Source organism: Amblyomma maculatum, chromosome 6 (assembly GCF_055883805.1).
Source record: "Amblyomma maculatum isolate TAMU_Amacu chromosome 6, ASM5588380v1, whole genome shotgun sequence".
NCBI lineage: Eukaryota > Metazoa > Arthropoda > Arachnida > Ixodida > Ixodidae > Amblyomma > Amblyomma maculatum.
In genome coordinates, this window is record NC_139349.1 from 60,038,840 (window position 1) to 60,053,667 (window position 14,828).

Here is a 14,828-nt window from a genome sequence, read left to right on the forward strand (position 1 = left end):
GCGATACATAAGAAAAAATGAAACCGAAAATAAAATAGTGACATACGAGCGTTTAGGGCGCCAGAGGCAACAAAAAGGGAGGAGCGGGAAGTGTGCCTGCTACAAAGGTATCCCTTGTGCATGCTGTCGTCCTAATCACCACCTCGGTGGCTCGGCAACGGCTTGCGTCAAAGCTGCGGTGGGAACTGTGGTGCAAATGTGGCAGGACGAGATTCTTGGGCCGCTTGCTGCGGACACTTCTTGCCCCGCAACTCATGAGCCAAGGAAGCTTTAACTTTATTACCGTTATCATTAACGTTACCATATTAACGTTACCTTTCTTTATGGGAATTTTGTTGCTTTCTTTATGTAGAACTATGGTTGCTGTGCAGCCACTATATATATCTTCCAGCACTTTCACGTACGGCTCGTCTACCCCCTGATTTCGCAATGCCTGCATCACCGCCAAGGTTTCAACTGAGTCAAATGCTTTTTCGTAATCAATGAATGCTATGTATAAGGGCTGGTTATATTCCGAGATTTTTTCTATCACCTGATTGATGGTATGGATATGATCGATAGTAGAGTACCGTACTATTCAGTACTCCCCAGTACTATTCACAGCTTGTTTAGAGGAAGTATTCAGAGACTTGGAATGGGAGCAGTTAGGGATAAGGGTAGATGGAGAATACCTCAGTAATCTGCGATTTGCTGATGACATTGCCTTGCTAAGCAACTCGGGGGATGAACTGCAAATAATGATTGATGACCTAGACAGAAAAAGTAGAAAGGTAGGCTTGAAAATCAATATGCAGAAGACTAAGGTAATGTTCAACAGCCTCGGGAAGGAAGAGCAGTTTACATTAGGTAGCGAAATACTGGAAATAGTAGGCGAATATGTCTACTTAGGACAGATAGTAACCGCAGATCCGGACCATGAAAAGGAAATATCAAGAAGAATAAGATTGGGATGGAGCGCATTTGGCAAGCACTCGCAGATTATGACTAGCAGCTTACCGGTATCCCTCAAGAGGAAAGTATACAACAGTTGCATCTTGCCTGCACTCACCTATGGGGCTGAAACGTGGAGGCTCAGCAAGAGAGTTCTACTTAAGTTGAGGACAACCCAGAGGGCTATGGAACGAAAAATGGTAGGGGTAACATTAAGTGATAGAAAGCGTGCAGAGTGGGTCAGAGAAATAACTCAAGTTACCGATATTCTAGTGGAAATTAAGAAGAAGAAATGGACATGGGCAGGAAATGTGGTGCGAAGAGAGGATAACCGATGGTCGCTTAGGGTAACAAACTGGATTCCAAGGGAAGGAAAGCGTAGCAGGGGGAGGCAGAAAGTTAGGTGGGCGGATGAGATTAAGAAGTTCGCAGGGGTCAAGTGGATGCAGCTAGCAAAGAACCGGGTTAAGTGGAGAAATATGGGAGAGGCCTTCGTCCTGCAGTGGGTATAATCAGGCTGATGATGATGATGATGACGACGACGATGATGATGATGATGATGATTATTATTAACGTTATCAGAAAGCCTGTTTAATGAAATTTGCGCTTTACCGTTTATGAAAAAGTGCTGGGAGACTTTTTTTCTGCAAGTTTTTCGAGAGAACCTCTTTTAAAGATTATCAGGAAAGACAAAAAACACTTGGAATACAAGCATTTTTAATAAAACTTCTTCCCAGCCCAAGTTAGTATGCTCTTTGAGTGCGTGAAACCATGCGCCCCTACCCGCTATATTGTACTATGCAGTACATTACCAGATGCCTTGTGTAGAAACAACCGCTTGTGGGGTAAAGGGCTGGAACGATCGCTTTTAGAATTTTAAATGCAGTTCGTTTAATCAACTTTAACGACCGGCTGAAAAATAGTGCTGAATTAGGAGGTAAAGTTCTTGGATATTTGGATGGCCCGATGCTGGGAAGACATTAGCCTAAAGAGGCCTCGAACAAACCTGGTCTGTAATTCCTACCGCAAAGCACCACTAAGAAAATATAAACTCAAATAGACTACGTTGGGCAGCAGTGCTTCCGCCTAACGCAAAGGGGTGGTAGGCTCTAATTATTTGGTGTGAGAGCTTTCTCTCACGCTCCACTGGGATTATAGCATGGTTCCCCTTGCTCCCTAAATGAGGTGTTTCCGCAACTAAAAGTCGTTTTGTGCGAATGCTATTCTCCCTTGGGAGCGAAAAAACATAGTTACTGGAGCAGTTGCGGAGGTTCAAATCGAAGTCTGTCGATATATTGGCTGCGCTAAACTTAGAGTAAACCAAATATCATGCTCAGCTAATACCAATGCCTAAGGAAATTTTTATGCGCCACTTCGAAGCAGTGCGAAATAGACGAACAAGCATGGAATAATATATACTAAAGAAACTAAAAAACAGAAAAATTATTTGAGGCGGCCTTATTTCTTTTGGAAAAACAGACGTTGATAACTACCCAGAACGTCTTTACAACTCACCATGACAAGCGTGGTTGCTTGTAATTCAATAATCCCCTGGAGTCTGTCGTCACCCTGAAACCATTTTATCTTCTCGTGTTCTGTCGGTCAGCGAAACGCACCAGACTAAAAAAAAAAACAAAACAAAAACAAAACGTGCAGCGGCGTGTGTAGCGCGAAACTGTAAGCTATTCATGTTCAGCTGCTAGCAATAAAAAATTTGTCAATTTTTTTTACATTGATATATATATATATATATATACATATATATATACATATATATATATATATATATATATATATATATATATATATATATATATATATATATATATATATATAATGTGCGGATTTTCCTCGTCTTAGTCATACTTCCGACGGTGTATATATATATATATATATATATATATATATATATATATATATATATATATATATATATATATATATATATACACCGTCGGAAGTATGACTAAGACGAGGAAAATCCGCACATTAGTTATAGAACGCGGAGTCAGCAAATCTCGGATGGCATTAACTGTACTAGAAAAACTTTCTGACGACCTCATTCGTACATGAATAATTACAGGGTATTCAACGCAACAGAAACATATACAAGAAAGAGGACACCAAGCTTCCGCGGTGTTCTCTTTCTTGCGTGTGTTTGTGTTGCGCTGAATACCCTGTAATTACGTGTGACAACCAAATAGCTCAGTAGTTACCTGTCTTAAAAAAGTTAGTAAATGACACTTTAAAAGTATCATGTACTCACTAGCTGTTTCGCTTTTCTTATGAAACGAGGTTTCCTGCCAAAACTTAGGAATAAGAGGGAGAGATAATTCGGGTCATTTTCATTGCTCAAAGAAATAACTGAGTTAGTGTGCCTTTTTTCACCTATCTGAATATCAGCTGTACTTTTGAGAATGTTTTGAGAAGCCTCTTATTGATGTCAGTGTGTTTTGCTTGAGAACGCGTTTATAATTTTTACCTGGCTATATGCTGTTCTGCCATCCTTTCACTGCTCTAAACATTTGTATGTATTCATGGTATTTGCCGCCATTTACACGGTTTGTAATTTCATTCTCATTTGTCATACACCTTTTTTCATGTTGTTTTCAATATCTTTGTTCATGTTGTTTCCGTTTGTTTCACGTTGTCTTCCATATATTTTAGCAGGTTCGACACGTGTTGGTATGTCTTGGTTTACGCACTGACATGCAGTTTTCTTTCTGATATCAGCGGATATATAAGCGGGTCTGTATCTGACCGTTTCTATTATAAATGTTGTGAGTTGTGTTTCCTTCCTTTACCCTGCACTTTCCTCTATTTGTCTTTTTTTAGCACATGCTAGGTTTTAAGACCTTTACGAGGGTCAGTCAGGATTGTCTCTTATGACGTGAACCAAATGGTCAAGGAGTTTTACCTGGCGTTGGCCGAAGCTGTATTTCTTCAAATACAACTGGAGATCAGAATGGTGGAAGAAGGAAAGGATCGTAGAAAGACGGGTGAGATGGATTCGGATTGTCGGGGAGTGTACTACAACGTCGTCTAGGTAACGAAGCTCTGTGGCTCATTTGAAGACACCAGGAGGGAGTCTATCATACGTTCGAAGGTTGCGGGAGCATTGCAGAGATCAAATGACACAACTCAGAATTGGTGTAGGCCGTCAAGAGCAAAACAGGCGGTTTTCTCGCGATCACGTTCGTCTACAGCTATATGCCAGTATTCCGAACGTAGACCAATTCATGAGAAATAGCTGGTTCCATGTTGGCAGTACAGCGCGCACCTATTCGGAGACGAGGGTAAACGTCTTTCTTGGTGATCGCATATAGGTGGTGGTAATCAACACAGAACCTTCAACTGTCGTCTTTCTTTTTTCACTAAGACGAGAAGAACTGCTGGAAGGCTCGATAATTTTGTTCCCTAGAATCTAGTCTAGTTCCGGCTTATGATTTGGCGCTCAGGAAGAGATACAGGATACGGCCGGCGGTGGACAGGGCTGACATTGCTGGCGCTAATTATGCAATGGGTTACAACGGAAGCTTGGCCAAGAGAACAGTTGTAGAAATCCAAGGGTTGGGAGAGGACGCGGACGTGATTTGGCGGCAGATCTGGAGCGATTATTGCAGAAGTAATCTCGCATTGGGAAGTGGCTGAGAGTGCGGTGCACAGTAATCGGGTTGGAACTCGGGTATGACAGCAGAAAGTGCTGATTTGATGAGAGGAAAGAGATCAGTGAGTGCGATGCCTTGGTGCAAGACTTGAGCCGAGAGGCTGAAGTTCAGAATCGGAAGATGCGTTTGGTTGGCGGTGACGGTGACAACGGTGTGGGGAAGGATGACATTGTGCTGAAGAACAACATCAATGATAGTGGAAGTAACTAGGCGCCATCCGGAACAGAGGGAAACGGAGACATGGGAACATAAAAGGCAGCTTCAGGTGGCAGGCGAACCACATTATCGGTCCTACAGCAGTCCATGGGCATCAGCTGTCGTCTTAGTGAAAACGAGAGACGAACAGTGAGAAGATTCTGTTTTGATTGCCGTAGCCGAGTGTAGCCAAAGACGACAAGGATGTTTGGACGCTGTGTGGAAGAACGTTGACGCTGAAGCTGAAGCTGTTGTGTACGTGTGCACTGGTGTCTCGGAGGTGCTCCGGACTTTGAAGTGACTGTGGGACTCTTTCCGTTCAGGAAAACCCAGAAATAATATTTGCTCATTTGGCCTTTTCGGGAAAAGTCTTTTAGATCCCTGTTGAACCTCTGCACTGACATCGCGTTGAAACATAACATTTCACAATTGGAGCTGATTCTGGTGACACAACATGAACACACGAGAAGCGCTTTTGGGTTTATTTTGCTGCAATAACGAACGCTACTTTATTTTAAAAAGATAAACCAGCCAAAAAAAAAGGCGAAAACACGAGAGAGAACATCACAGGACACGGGCTGGACTAACAACTAAATTTTTATTGAAGAAACATACCGCCGAGGAACGTCCACGTATGCACCAAGTCAAGACGCGTAGTCTACATTTAATTCAAAAAATCAACTCCTTTCATCGGTGTAGCCTGTCTATTCGATATTTTCCATTGATAGTTTCTGAAAACTCTACAGTTTTGTTTCTTGCATTGCTGCTATTTTCTTGAAGCGATAGGCTTGTACGCAAGGAGTGTATGTGTTTCTGCCCAAGATCGCGAGAGAGAGGGGGGGGGGGGGGTTGCTGTAAACTTGTTTTGTTTTACGTTACTTAGTTTAAGCAGTGATGGGTCAGTGGAAAAAGCTTTGCCGTTTGGAATCTACATTCTAGCGGTCCCAGGTTCAATGAAAGTCAAATGAAGCTCAATTGTAACTTTTCAGCACGATTCCCTCGTTGGCTGTCCTTGCTCCTCGACCCCCTTCTCGCTTCCCCTCAAGTTCTTTTTCACATCATTTCTGTACAAAGCAGCCTGCCAAAAGACCGTCTGTTAAACGCAATTGCCTTCTCTTTATTTTGTTTTCTCTATCTTCACTAAACGAAGGTCATGAGCTGTCTACAAAATCAGCAGAAGCGCCCTCTACAAAAGAAAGGTCAAGTATGAAGTGAGGAGGTATGTATTCAACTAGAAGACCACAGCTACATCTATGTGTGCGCTTTTTGTAGTTCGGACGTAGCAGGGCTAATACGAGTATAAAGTAGCCATGGAGAGAGCTGTTTTACATGTCACCGAAACCTATTGTTTTAATTCATTGATTTTATTTACAATATTGATCTTCCTTACAAAGGACTTGACCTGGTACTTGTGCACATACGGAGGCTGCACACAACAAGGGACAAAGCTAACAGAGGTGGCAATATCGTGTCGAGGTAATGGCCCCTTGTCGAGGTAATGAAGCGAACTCAGCGTGTTCATTCATGGTAGATTACTCTGTCGAGGAGCTTCTACGCCGACACTACTTTGTTAATTGTTGGTCATTTCAAGATACTGCGCCCGGAGCAAGCAAATTACTGCAGCTCTACCCATCAGCTACCCAACGGCAAAGCCACTAAGCGCTCGCATGCTTGTCTCGTGCTCACGTTTACGCAGCCCTACAGGCGTTACCCTGGCGTAAAGCTAGTTGCAAGCGAGCGGAATGTGGGCGCCACAAAGACAATAACTGTGGGTGTTAACTGCATGTTGAGATGGCAAGGGTGTCCCAAGCCGACAACTTTTCGTACTTATGCGCCTAATGCCAAGAGATATACTCAAAGGTACTAATTCTTTCCTGGGCACAGCTAACAATGTGGTACAGTAACATAGATCGTTAGGGCAATATAACTGATTATGAGCAAGCGGTATACCATGTGTCTCAGCTTGTTTGCCAGTTCTAAAAGGTTTTGTTTCAGCATAGGCTTTCTAAGTGAAACTGGTAGCACAGCCTCATTTTTCTTGCTATGACAAAAATTTTTTCGCCCTTAAATTTTGTCAAGAAAGAGAAGATGGTAAAATGCGTCTTCAAGTTGTGATGAAGAGTGGGCTACTAGGAATTAGAGGTTAACGCCGAGAGTAGACCATGAGAAGAGCAGATACAAAAGGTGCGCGGCGTGGCGATTTCAACGAATAACTCAAGTATAAGCAAATCCGTGGTGTGCCAAGGCGCAATGCCCTTGCACGTGTTGCCATGCTTACCTAAAGTCGCTCAAAGCTAGCGAGGGGCTTCGTGTTTACCAACAGCACTTATTTGCCGCACGGAGTGAAGAATCATCCGAGAGTGCAATGGTGCTGAACGAGAACATCTTCGGCGGAACTCCGCCAGGTTGGGTACTAGAAATAAAAGTTTGAGAAACACTTATCACCAACCAAATTATTTATTAGAACCCGACGTTTAGGGACCAACTCGGTCCCTTCTTAAGGGGCGAAAAAGTTCGAGGCCCGCAGTAGCAGGCAGTGGCCTACGCTTCCCCTTTCTTAACACGTGGTGAAGTCCAATTGCGTACGCGGAGGGTTCAGTTCAGTCGTTCAGTCGTGTCCGACTCTTCGTGACCCTATTGACCATGTCACGCCACGCTTTCCGGTCTCTCACTATATTCCTAACATCACATAATTTCATCTGCAGTGCCTCGAGGATGCCATCTAACCATCGCGTTCGCTGCCTACCCCTTCTCCGGCGACCCTCAACCTTTCCCAACATCAAATCTTTCTCCAGTGACTCCTCTCTTCTCATCAGATGACCAAAGTAGCTGAGCTTTAACTTTAGAATTTGACCCTCCAATGAGCAGTCAGGTTTATGGTCGACAATATCGACTGATTTGATCTTTTGGCAGTCCAAGAAACTCTCAAGAGTCTCCGCCAGCACCACAATTCAAATGCGTCAATTCTTCGGCGGTCAGCCTTCTTCACAGTCCAACTCTCGCATCCATACATCACAACTGGAAACAGCATAGCACGAGTTATACGGATCTTGGTTGACAGACTAATGTCTCTACTCTTTACTAGGTGGTCAAGGCTAACCATTGCTCTCTTTCCCAGAAGCAGGCGTCGCCTAATTTCATGGCTGCAGTCTCCTTCCGGGGTAATCTTGGAGCACAGGAAGAGAAAGTCTTCACAGTTTCCACTTCTTGTCCCTTGATGCTCCGGGACTTGATAGGGCAAGACGCCATGATCTTTGTCTTTTTAATGTTCAGTTTAAGCCCAAACTTCTCACTCTCTTCTTGTACGCGCATCAGAAGTCTCTTGAGTTCCGCTTCACTTTCTGCCATTAAAGTGGTATCATCCGCATATCTAAGGTTGTTGATACGTTTTCCAGCAATCTTCACTCCAGCTGAAGACTCGTCCAGACCAGCCTTCCTCATGATGCACTCTGCATATAGGTTAAATAGGCAGGGCGACAGTATGCAGCCTTGCCTCACTCCTTTCTCAATCGGAAACCAATCAGTAAGACCATGCCCAGTTCTGACTGTGGCCTCTTGCCCTTCATACAGGTTCCTGAGGAGACAGATGAAGTGAATTGGAACTCCCATCTCTTGGAGAGCTTGCCACAATCTGCTGTGATCTACGCAGTCAAACGCTTTCGCATAGTCAATAAAGCAGAAGTAGATGGGTTTCTGGAACTCTCTTGCTTTTTCCATGATCCAGCGAAGGTTGGCAACTTGGTCTCTAGTTCCTCTGCCCTTGCGAAACCCAGCTTGCACGACCGGAAGCTCCCGATCCACATACTGCTGCAGCCTACCTTGGAGGATTTTCAACATCACCTTGCTAGCATGCGAAATAAGCGCGATCGTCCGGTAGTTGGAACAATCTAGCGTCCCCAGATTCCTGTTCACTGATGCAGCTGACAGCCGGATGAACCACGACTCGACGTGACGCCTTTTGAAAGGGTTGGTCTGCACATCAAGTACCCTCACCTCCTCAAAGGCGATTTTGTGGTCGGCGCGTTCGCAGTGCTGGGCGAGGGGGTTGCTTTCCGGGTTCTTTTGTTGGACGTCATTTTTGTGCTGTAAAATCCGCCGACGGAGATTTTTCTTTCGCCAAGATACGAGGCCGGGCATTCGGAGCATGGAATTTCATAAATAACGCCTGGTTGTTTTTTCACTGGGGATACGGTCTTTTGGTAGCAATAGAAAACTGCCAAGTGTTGAGGCAGGTTTGTGCGACACACAAACTTACGTAGGTTTGACTGAAGTAATGTCATGATTCTATTGTTATTCGTTATACCGTTTTCGGTCAGAACCAAAAATGTATAAACATATGCTAAAAAATACATTCAGTTGCTTGAATGTCTAACGGGCACAATCACACTGCTATTGTTGGTGGGAGCGCGATAGGTCTTTGTATCCCAGGGTATAAATATTTTAGTATGCAAATTCGGGTATCTTGAGGTAAATATTTGGGTCCAATCCCACGCAAAATCTATTAAACACCACAAAATTTGCAAAGTGTAAATAAAGCCAGGTTGCAAAACAGCAACTGTTTGTTTGGTCAGCCATTTTTGCAGGTTCCGTCTACCGGTTTTGCCGAGAGGTCATGAATCCAACCTGTAGTTAGGCAGTGAAAGTCGAAGTTTGGCAATTTGCAAAACACTTGCGATGACGTGCGATGATTTAATTGTGACCGAGACGCAGATATATTGCTTGCCCTAGTTGGCCCGGTAGCTCACGTAGTACTGCAGATCGGACAGAAATGGATGGAGTGATAAATATGCTGGTACGGGGCGAACGTGAAATATGCACAAAACTAGTGCATTATTTTATTTCGCGCGAATCATTATCTGTGCAATTGTGTTTTTGCTGCCGTGGCATTATGCGTTCCTGGTACGGCTTGCCCGGTTCTTATTGACTTTGGCGTTGAAAACACATGAAAACAAACCAGAGAGGACGCGACTTCGCAAGCAGTCACATCCGGAGGAGCTTCGACTGCAGGCAAGTTTTTAAGCTGATAATTGTTTTTGTTCTTGTTCTTTTCCAGCTGCCTTAAGCCGAGTACGAAGCTCCTGATTCACTTAGGATATGCAAATAAGATAACTGAAAGCATATTTCTTTGGCGGTGATATATGTTCTATTTCCCCAGCAGCACTATCGAAGCATTAATCACTAGCTACTTGCCCCATTCGGGGAGAACATGCGTTCGGTGGACTTGACTGATGTTTACATGCGGTCTTAGAAGCACACTTTCTTCCGCAGGACTTATCGACACTCTGTAGAAACTGAGCAGTGGTTCACAATTTGTGTGAAGGCATCCAGAGAGAAAGTTGATCAAGACAGACTTCGAGTTTTTGACATTTTAATCGCGTAGCTTGAGCGTGGGTCTTTTATTACAGTTCTGCTTGCACAGTTGATTTTTCAGTTCTTTGCGTTTCATAAGCTCGCTAGGTTGTGCAAATAAATTGCCCGCGACGTTACGGGAGCGTGTCTCTCGCGATCTTTTTGAAAAAAAAACTATGCCTGTGACGCACATGTGGGTAGCCGACTTGCCACTATCTCAGTTTGTCACGCAAAATTCTGCACGACATTACTCGGTTGTTAACGACCGCCATTGAGTTTACATTCATCTTAAAGAAACGCTACCGTTATTTCGCCGCTATGCGGGATGCGTGTCCGTTTTTCTCCCATCGTAGGACGGATAATTAGTGCAGGTTAATCAGCAACATAAGGCGTAAAAAAAATTACTGCATATAAAGTAGCTAACGTAGAATAGTCTACCTGCTCTATAACAATTTTTTTTTTTTTTTCGCCAAGCCTGAGACTGTTTTGCGCGCTTTTTTGAGCGGGAGGGTTTAGAAATCTCACCGTTAAATTAAAAGTTGACATTGTTTTCCCGCCAGAAGCCTGCTGACTAATTAGGAAGTACTGTTTTCTTTCAGTCCCGAAATGCCCACAGAAACAAAATACATACGGTGCACTTCGGCTGAAGCGACACATGTGCTTTCGATGAAACGACATCCGTCTTAATGACGCAAGACATGCGCTCGAACAGGAAGTGCGCGCCAAAGAATACAGGAGAAGTACAGATAATTATAGAATACTCCCGGAGGCTTTTAAATATATTGCGTGTTTTTTGAAAGTACATAGAGTAGTTAACACGCGTGCATTTTGTCTTTTTCTCGTTGCCACTCCATTGGTTATTGAACTCCAAGAAGATGATGACAAAAATAAAAACAGTGTCAAAACATTGATGCATATTGTTAATTATAGTAGCACCGCACATACGAGCTCCTTCAGTCGGTTCACCCTGCTAACCAATATGGAGAAACTCTGTTCACATCAGTATTGTCTCATTAGTTTGCGATGGGGTAACTACGTGCCAAGACAGTTCCTGAGCGCTGTTACTTGTGCGACGGGTTGCATGTAAAAGCTCGTCACTAAATTGGTTTTGAATATAGGACTTTTACGGAGATTATAGTATTTCAAAATTGGCAGGGGAATTTGTGTATTTATTTGAACGCGCATGACATTGCTTTTACTATTGTTAGGCGAAAACAAAAATGAAGTGAGATAAATTGATATTTTATTATCTTGACTCAATTTGTAGAATATTCCCACTCATCCTTTGGCAGAGGGTCTCCTAAAGCAATGGGCACTATTGATCATCGCTATAATACTCGATCGCTATGCTTAGGGGAAAGTACTCTTGATAGACAATTGTTATCTAATTCAGTATGTCAAAAAACCTTTAACAGGATGTGTTGGGACATTAACATCATTACAACGGGCAAACTAACTGATCATTTTCGTTTTTGATGAAGTCGTTTCCTAGGTTTATTTCAATCCCTTTTCAGATTCAAAGCGCAAAGATAGTTGACGGTGTTCTGAGCGGAGCACATTCAGCAGCTCATGGGGCAAATGCAAAACTGTAGAAATGGTAGCCACTACGTCTTCTGAAAATATAAATAGCAGTTAGGCGCCTGTAATATTGTAGCAGTTGTTACACTGAATGACTACTGGAGCAGATGAGTCACCGAGAGCGATGAATCAGGGAACCTACCTCAAACACACGCGTTACTGCCGCCTCCTCTGGAGCATTGCCCCGATGCGGTGTTACCGTCAGATAGAAGGGCGGGGAAAAAATTAGAATGGTTCAACGCTGCTGAAACGAATGTAGAGCGAAAACATTAGCGAAACATGACCGAGCGTTCTTCTTCCTCTTCGTCGTCTTCTTCTTCACCGTCTTCTTCTTCGGTGCCTTCTTTGTCGTTGTCGTCATCTTCGTCTTCTTCTTCGTCGTCTTCTTCTTCTTCGTCGTCTCCTTCTTCTTCGTCGTCGTCTCCTTCTTCTTCGTCTTCTTCATCGTCTTGTCTTCTCGTAGCTATACCTCTTCACGACGTAGCAGCGGCTACCCGAAGTCTTGAAAACCTACCGCTGTGTAGCTTTCGCTGCAAAACAACACGTACACGAGTTATACCACGAGTCTGATATCACGGGATAGATTGCATGCAGCCTGAAGGTCGGTAGGGAGATCGCTCCTAGTACGGCTGCATTCGCCCTACGTGCACAACGTCGCTGAGCATGCTGTTGTGCGATGAGCGAGCCGGTGAGGCTGGTGCAACTTCATACGTTTTGTCGCTGAGGCGGCAGACAACAACTTAAGGGCCAAAGTAGCGGCGCAGTAATTTTTCTGACATCCCGCGGTGACAAACGGGCGTCCAGACCCACCCTTAGTCGCCTGGGTTCTAGGTAACGTAGCGCCGTCCAAGGTTGTAGCGGTGAGCATCGATCTGCTGCTGACGGTGAAAATGGTGTCTGGCCAGTTGCCGCGCATCTTTCTCTTCAACATAAGTGGCGACGTCGACGTCAAGTTCAGTCTCACTGAGAGGGGGGTCCACGATTAGCATAGCGTCCAGCGGGGTGGTAACCTGGCGACCGAAGACTAATTCGAACGGAGTGAGCCGCGTTGTTTCTTCTTGTGCGGTTTTATACGAAATGTTGCGTATGAAAGCATTTGGTGGCATGTTTTGTGCTCGACATCAACATACATGAAGAGCATGTCGGTCAAGGTCCTGTTGAAGCGTTCCACCAAGCCATTTTTCTGAGGGTGGTAGGCCCTTGTACGTCTATGGTTGGTGTGCGGGAGCGTCAGCACAGTCTTTGTGAAGCAGGCCGTAAATGTAGCTCCACGGTCAGTAATTATAGCTGCAGGAACGTGGTGAAACAGGACGATGTATTGGATAAATAATTCGGCGACTTCAGCAGCAGTACCGCTTGAAAGTGACGTGGTCTCATCGTACCGCGTCAAGTACGGAAATTACGGAATAAACGAAAATAGTATTTACGGAAATAAATGTGAATGATTTATCTATTAGGAAGGGCACAAATGTGCACCACTAACAAGCACACGTCATTGCCCTCACGTTTAATAAGGCAACTTGTAAAAATTATTCGAGTCTTATAGCGCTAGAATGGATTCGTGTTAAATTAGCGCGTTGCGAACACGTTTGGGCTGCGGAGCCTATGCACTACGAATAGGGTTGAGTCAGAAGTGTACTGTCCATTGGGGGCAGCCTGCCAGCTTAGAGCTACAGAGGTTCACGACCGTCTTTCTCTTCAGCAAGCGAGACCTACTTCCACGTCTTCGGGATTCCTTAGTCGTTACAAAGTATTCAATGTTCTGCTGCGTGTTCTGAAAGGCTTTCAAATGTCGTGTGGGGAGAGTGATAGACGCAGAACGCAAAGTAGCTGCGCACCATTCAAAGACTGCAGGAGCTTCGGGGCCGAAGAAGCCGGCATTGCTCTGGCGGTTACGAAGGACAGGAAGCGTAGATCGGTAATTAATATCACTGACTCCTAAAAGATCTGCCTGAAGAACACAATAGAAAGAATTGGCAGTGAACCTTTCCGGATATTAGACTGCATGAACACCGGAACAGAAAGACAAAATCGTATGTGCTCTAGGGGATGAAGGGATAACGGGAAAACCAAGCTCAGACCTATTAGGCCGTGTTCACGCTAGCCGCACTGGTTTAGCTACCTAGGACCCCGTGCACCTCTTCCCTACGTCTTGAACATATTTTAACAGGCAAAGGAAATGAAAAGAAAAATAAAATATCTACCTTCCTGCTGAATAACTGAACAGGGAGAAGTATAGATGTCTGGCGGGAGTCAAACACGGCAGCTACAGGACCTGGACGACCAGCTGTGGCTTAGCTTGTGGCTGAGCAGAGCTTGTACTGCACACATACTGTCGCATTAGTGAAAACCTGACTTGCATTCATTGCAATGAATTAACATATACAGTGCAACTGAGCGCCAATAGTCTATGCTCTGGGTGCTGGTTGTACTACCACAGAAAGGATAGTAAAAGACTGTTCCAAAAGACGTTTCCATTTTCCAAGATAGAGCAAGGGCATCAAACCACAAGTAGAAAGGCAAATCGCGGTTCTTGCTACTACGACGTAATTTCTCACAGTGGAATTCGTTTTAATAAACTTTATCATGCTGCATATTGTAAGCTCCTGCTGTAGTTTCCACTCCTCATTGCTAGCTATCCAGGATATTAAATTTTTGTCACACACCCTGTGGTGAGAGGCCCTGTACAAAAGCTGAAATTAGGCGAACTCCTGATCGGCGTGGATGCGTGAGGCAGGCTCCTAAAGGAAGTCCGATGTCACATCAGTAATTTATGAAGAAGACAAGCGATTAGAAATCGGAAATACAATGCACCATTTTATGACGGGGTGTTTAGGCGGGATGACAAATTTATCGCAGGATGAAGTAGCCGCCGTGTTTGGAAGACGCTCAAAGCGATGCATGAGACGTCTTTATTTTGCCTTCTGAAATTTTCTGCAGACCTGAAGCACCGAGTCGACAGTAAAGCAATCCGTGCGGAGCGGGATGTAGAACGCATCATCCGCGATACCCTTGAGGATATGCCCTACCTTGTCAATTTCCGGCATGGAGCTGTTGACATTGCGACACAACGCGACCACGTCCTGAACGTAGGCAAGGTGGGGGATT